General features: G+C 42.4%; 1 long non-coding RNA gene across 3 annotated transcripts in view; it reads right to left on the reverse strand.

The window, feature by feature from the left end:
- Positions 1 to 4,520, reverse strand: part of LOC120742136 — a 39,560-nt gene extending 35,040 nt beyond the window's left edge. For 2 of the 3 annotated variants that reach the window (XR_005697780.1, XR_005697778.1), the window contains exons 1-2: positions 3,907 to 4,504; positions 1,906 to 1,961 (exon numbers count right to left, since the gene is read on the reverse strand). This is a non-coding gene — a long non-coding RNA (uncharacterized LOC120742136). Of the gene's footprint in view, positions 1 to 1,905; positions 1,962 to 3,906 lie in introns of all 3 variants that reach the window. The other variant, XR_005697779.1, reaches the window with a different exon arrangement.
- Between the last annotated feature and the right edge of the window lie 2,399 nt (positions 4,521 to 6,919).

Consider the following 6,919-nt stretch of genomic DNA (forward strand, 5'->3'; position numbering starts at 1 on the left):
GCAATACCATCCGGAAAGCGTCTGATCGGCAGCAGCTTACTAAACACATCGAAACACCATCATTCATGGACTGACCTGAGCCGTGTGGGATCATCGCGGCAGAGAATGGAACAAAACGGCAGCTGATATCGAAAGAAGAGCTCTGAATGTCCTTAAAGAAGCTCGGAGAACTATTCCTGAAGACTACTTAAAGGAATTCCAAAGAAATGTTCCTAAGAGAGTTCAGGGCGTGCTGAAGATAAAGATGCTCAAGCTCATTATATCAACTCTGTATGACGCCTTTTATATTGTATATTCATGTAAACTTTTCAAATTTAAACTGTTGCACCCGTTTCCAGTAAGTTCCACCCAGCAAGTTATATGTTAGAATTAAGGTGTGGCTCAAACTTTTGCACAGTCCTACATTTCACATCTATAAAATGATTTGGCACCTGATAAACCTTTAAAAGCACTGACCTGCCTCTCCAACTATCTGTTTTAAACAACCAACAGTTGTGTTGCGTTTTCGTCAGGTTAGTGGCTCAGACCTAAAACAGCCCAACATTATCTCTAATTCAGGTCTGGACCCAAGCTGACCCATTAAAGTACGTGGTACTCCTTTTATTTGTACTTGTGTACAAAGGCATAAATTAGACTTTTCAGGTACAAACTAAATGACACAAAGAGGAGCTCTTATAAAACAAGAGTGAGAGGCCCACTGCAAGAAGATGCACACCCAAGTGCTGAGATTGTAAAGATGAAAAGTGAGCAGAGGAAAATGAGCGTTTCAGGACAACGAGGCGGTTTCCTCTTCTTCCCATCTGGCAGCCTCACAGCGGGGAGATGTGAGGTAGCCCCAACCTACCTCACATCTCCCCGCTGTGCAAGAACGAGCTCAGCAACACAAGCATCCTCTCTCTTTCGCGAGTGCATACGTGCACATCTACAGTGCTGCATGCCGATGAACCCATTTTCTTGGAGCACCTACACAAGCTGCAATCTACAGATCGTGTTTCACAGCGCTACAGCGAGAGGCAAACACCTCCCTCTGTTTGTGCTTCATTCTAGCTTCGCCCTTCTCTTCCCAACCACACACACCAACACCTTCCTCTTGTCAATTTTATTTTAATCCTTAACATAAAGACAGCTATAAATTAGGATAATCAAACTTGATTTATTACCTCCTGCACCCCCCCACTGTGTGTTCAACAGGAAGCTAAAGACTGGTGCTGTTAAAGTGTTCAAAAAACAGCAGGAGCTCGGTGTGAGTCCACAGTGGGCCAAAAAACACAAGATGACCTCCAGCAAGGACAAAATGTATCTGGACGTCTCTGTGAGCATCTGTCTCACTGTGTAAGTGTAGCACAGTGTCTGTGTGTGCATGGCTGGGCAAGAGAGACAGCACAACTGAAAGCCAGCACTCAGACGAGGACCCGGTGCATCGTCTGTCTCATCTCAGCCAGTTTACTTACAAACTCTTTAAGTTTGAATTTTAAAGCCGACAATGTGCACAGGGCAGTGATATTTCAAATGAAGGTAAACTATTCCAATCTCTGCAGCCCCAATTGTGTATCTCACACACACACACTAAGTTCTCCTCCTGCCTTCAGCCCAACCGTTGAGCGCGATGACAAATAGAGCCGCAGAATTTTGCTGCTGTGTAATTAAATTGAGACGTGGGGTCAAAATTCCCACCTAGATTGAGTGAGATGAAATAGAAATCGGCTCTCCTCTAACTGACTTTATAGAAATAATTACAGAAGCTGCATTTATAACTGTTATTAAATAACAGCAGCACACGAGAACTAAAGTGTAATCCCAGCACATTTCGCTTCGCTTGCACTGATTCTTTAGAGATGACGACCTGTGGTGGGTAATTAAGGGCAAACAATATACAAGTCGCGTGAAAAATGGAGGCTGCATTACCTTTCCAAAGCTTCCTTTCCCGATGGCCCGCAGTATCTGGAAGTGGTCAAAGTTTACTGTGGAGAAAATGAGAAGCAGTTAGTGAGAACGTGTCAGTTTGAGCTGAGCTATAAAACAGGGAACATGACATGTACAGCACTGTGCAAAAGTCTTGAGCCATCCCTCATTTGCTTCCAGGGATCCGGACTTCCCTGTAATCTTTAAAGTGGTATTAAGGAATAGCTCTCCAGGCTTTTTAAAGTGTTTCTGATTTTTAATCCAGGGCTTGTATTTGACCACTTTTTGTCTGTTAAGACCCTTCACACTAATCTCTGAAACATTCAAACATAAACAGACACCTAAGTCACGGAAAGGACCAGAAAACTTAACAAAGAACCAATTTTAAATTGTATCTGTACACATTTACTTGCAGCCTATTGCAAAAAAACAAAAGCCCACATCATTTGTTCTCACTTCTTTAGTTGAAGAATGCAGTTAATAACACCGTTAACACAGACTGACCTGGCAAAACACGAAAAAATAAGGGGGTGGTTCAAGACTTTTGCTCGGTACTGTATGAGAAATGCAAATGTGCACTTCACAATGTATCGCTGCACTTCGGCAGTACTGTGAAGATTAAATGTTTTTTCCTTCCCGATGCATGTGAAAGGTTAAGACTTACATCTCCAAATGTACTGGAACTGATTTGAACCAGAGGACTCAGCCACACTGTTACTATGTACTGCATAAACACGTTTACCGATGAAGGTAAAGCAGACGCTGTCCTGACTGTGTGGCTAAATTTTGTGCTGAAAGCATCAAATCAATTGAATATGATTAACTTGCTATGAGAGGTTTTTACTCCAAGTGTGACTTTTTCTGGCTTCATACACCTTTCAGGGTCAAATTCAAGCACTTTGTAAGCACGTTTAATGTCCATTTTCAACATTTTCCAGCACATTACCATAAAAAGGATGCATATTTCACTTCGCATCACCTGAGTAAGAGCACGTGAAAGGCCAAATTAATAAGTCTTCTCATCAGATATTGATGCTTCTTTCTTATGTGACACAAAAAACAGGAGGAGACAGATCTTTGCTTGTGTTGTTTTTTAAGTTCATTCATTCAAAACTAACTGTAAGACGCTTAACTACATTGCAGTCTGTGTTATTGTTGTAGACCTAATTATCACCTTTAAAGTGTTTGTGCTAATAACATCATGTAGAGTAAGACAGGCATAGAGAACAGCACTGACTGGGAGAGGCTTTGAACAGATGACATACTCAGATCAATTCAACACTTTAGACTTTAAAAATGCACAAGCGTCTTTCAAAAACCCATTTATTTAATCTATCATCATTGATATTATTATGTACAGTTAGAATGTACTGTTCATCTCCCTTAAATAAACAGGCAGCCTTAAAGTGTGAAATAGTCACTTGTCTACTGTCTCAGTGGCTGATAGTGCCCCACAGGCCTCAATGTCAGCTTGAAGCCATTATGTTTCAATTGTTTAATGATAAACAGATTTTGAATGAAAGCGAGGAAACTTCGCTAGCACAAAAAAGTGCCTATTCTTTCTTCCCATATGGTTCAGTCATATTACCGTCATTTCCCCCTAAGCTGTTCCCAAAGACACCAGGTTAATACTTGAAAAGGCTGCAGCAATACACAAAAATATCATCAATATTCTGTTTACTTGGTGACAACGTCGCTTTTAGCCTTCAATCAGAAAGCCTGACGTTGGCTAGTTAAGCATCGGGCTAACGTTTAACGCTTTCACTTGAGGGAAGTAACTCGTATTACTGCTACTGCTGTGTAATCTTGGTTCAATTCACAGCATATTCTACAAGTTACCCTGCAATAACTAACTGTTAGAATAGCGCCACCGTATTGTATCGCACTGAGTGCACTTCAATCCTTTATCCCGCGAGTTTGCTAGCTAGCAAAATAATAATACCAATTTTAAACAAATAACATGTGTAACGTACACACTCGAGAAAATTATTTACTAGTACTTACGCAACTCCCCCGTTGTGAAAACGTACAAATCCTTCTTGTATTTTTCGTTTTCCAGCAAACACTCATTAAAACGGCCTCCAGGCACATTAGCGCACTCACCCCCGACTGATCAGGGAGGGGGTGGGGGGTCACACATTGAAACAGACTAACGTGCAGAGGTACAGCCCAGGCAGAGAAATGTTGCTTTTAGACTTTGCGACTCGTTTTATTTCTCTATCTGATAAGAAAACTATTCAATCAGATAGTTATTTGTGGTGAATGAAATACGGTTACAGTTTCAAGAAGTTTTAAGCACCAAATCCGAAATCCAAGCACTGCAATATTAAAATCCAATTCAATTTCTTGTTTGCTCCGAAATCTACGACATGACTATATACAGAAAAGCTTAACATGGTATGCAAAAAAAACCCCGAAGACAATACAAATACATGAACAAAAAATGTTTTAACTGTCAGTTATGTCATTTTAAAATTTTCCAAAACTAACATTTTCTTTGATTGACTGATATTAAATTGATTAGGGTCAAGTTTAGTGTGAACAATATTACACAAACAAGCACGTGTGTGCGCATGCGCACATATTAGAATCCCTTCGATCGCTTCTCATATGTGCGCATGCGCACATATTAGAATCCCTTCGATCGCTTCTCATATGTGCGCATGCGCACATATTAGAATCGCTTCGATCGCTTGTGACGTGATAACTTTGCTTTGATCCTTTCTGATGTCATAACTTTGCTTTGATTCCAAAACCTATAAATAGGAGCGCTCACCTGTTACTTTATGCTTAACGGACGTTGACCTGCAGCAACTAAAACCCTGTCGAGAAGTTTTGAGAGCAATTTACGAGAGAAACCAAAACAAGTTCAGTTTTGTTTCTCACCAATTCACAGCGCAAACAGACACATTACACCATGTCAGCCAACCCATCCTTCGGCTCAGATGAGCTTGGAATATCTAAAGGGACCATTTTGGGAGATCACCACGTGGTGGAGGCTTTCCTTGGAGAAGGAAGCTTTGGTGTTGTAACGAAATGTCGCAATACAAAAAACAACAAAACTGTTGCTGTTAAAGTCAACAAAAGCGACCCTGAAATTCTGCTCCAGGCAAAACTGGAAATTTTCATCCTGGAGCAGCTACGACGCTTGGATCCAGACAGGTGCAACATTGTCGAATGGAACGGCTATTTCCTCGATGGAGAGCGCATTTGCTTGAATTTCGAACTCCTCGACCAAAGCCTGTCAGACTACATAGGGGACCGGAATAACCAAGGTCTCCCAATGAGAGAAATCAGGCCAATTTTGCATCAGCTCGCAAATGCTCTATTCCACCTGGGTTCTGTGGGAATAGTGCATGCTGACCTCAAACCTGTCAACATCATGGTTGTGAACCGCAGTGAGTCTCAAGTCAGAGTCAAACTTATAGACTTTGGCATCGCATGTAACACCTCTGCAGTGATTCCTGGTGACTGTGTGGGGACAATTGGTTATTGTGCACCTGAGATTATGCTTGGCACTCCATATGATGAAGCAATTGACATGTGGTCTCTAGGGCTGGTAGCTGTGGAGCTTGCTACAGGGGTGCCTCTCTATCCTGGGGAAGACGATTATGACGTTTTGAAATTCATAATTGAAACTCAGGGTCAGCTACCAGATCATCTCCTAGAGTCTGGCTTGTACACTGACAGCTATTTCATCGAGGATAACCACAACGAACAGCGCTGGACATTTAAGACCCCAGAACAATTTCAATACGAGACAGATTATCGATCCAAGGAAACTCGATCGATAAAACTTAAGTGTCTCGATGACCTCGAACAACTGCTGAAAGTTAGGCGAGGACCGGAAAATGGCCAAACATTATTTGTAAGGCTAATCAAAGAAATGTTGGCCTTGGATGCAAATCAGCGCATAACACCCTCGGAGGTTCTGAAGCATCCCTTTTTCCACCCTGGCCTCTCAAGGAGAACCCCCTGCACTGACATGAATAGTACAGGGGGAGAACTCCTTGTGCTCTCTCAGCAGCCTTCAAGCTGGAAAAGTCATGGATCGCAAAAATTCAGCTGCAGTTTCCAAAACTCAGTTGAATTTCCTCAAAAAGAGACATCAACACCTCAGCCAACCCATCTGCCTCTGAAGATGATCTTCAAATAACGGAAGGGACCATTTTAGGAGATCACCACGTTGTAGAGGCCTTCCTTGGAGAAGGAGGCTTTGGTTTAGTAACCAGATGTCGCGATACAAAAAACAACAAAACTGTTGCTATTAAAGTCAACAAGAGCGACCCTGAAATTCTGCTCCAGGCAAAACTGGAAATTTTCATCCTGGAGCAGCTACGACGCTTGGATCCAGACAGGTGCAACATTGTCGAATGGAACGGCTATTTCCTCGATGGAGAGCGCATTTGCTTGAATTTCGAACTGCTCGACCAAAGCCTGTGGGACTACATTGGGGACCGGAATAACAGAGGTCTCCCAATGAGAGAACTCAGGCCAATTTTGCATCAGCTCGCAAATGCTCTGTTCCACCTGGGTTCTGTGGGAATAGTGCATGCTGACCTCAAACCTGGAAATATCATGGTTGTGAACCGCAGTGAGTCTCCCGTCAAAGTCAAACTCATAGACTTTGGCCTCGCATGTCCTGCTTCTGCAGTGATTCCTGGTGACTGTGTGGGGACAACTGGTTATTGTGCACCTGAGGTTATGCTTGGCATTCCATATGATGAAGCAATTGACATGTGGTCTCTGGGGCTGGTAGCTGTGGAGCTTGCTACAGGGGTGCCTCTCTATCCTGGGGAAGACGATTATGATGTTTTAAAATTCATAATTGAAACCCAGGGTCAGCTACCAGATCATCTTCTAGAGTCTGGCTTGTACACTGACTGCTATTTCATCGAGGATAACTACAACAAACAGCGCTGGACATTTAAGACCCAAGAACAATTTCAATACGAGACACATTATCGATCCAAGGAAACTCGATATATAAAACTTAAGCGTCTCGATGACCATCGAA

Source organism: Simochromis diagramma, unplaced genomic scaffold (genome assembly GCF_900408965.1).
Source record: "Simochromis diagramma unplaced genomic scaffold, fSimDia1.1 OVJJ01000373.1, whole genome shotgun sequence".
In the NCBI taxonomy this organism is placed as follows: domain Eukaryota; kingdom Metazoa; phylum Chordata; class Actinopteri; order Cichliformes; family Cichlidae; genus Simochromis; species Simochromis diagramma.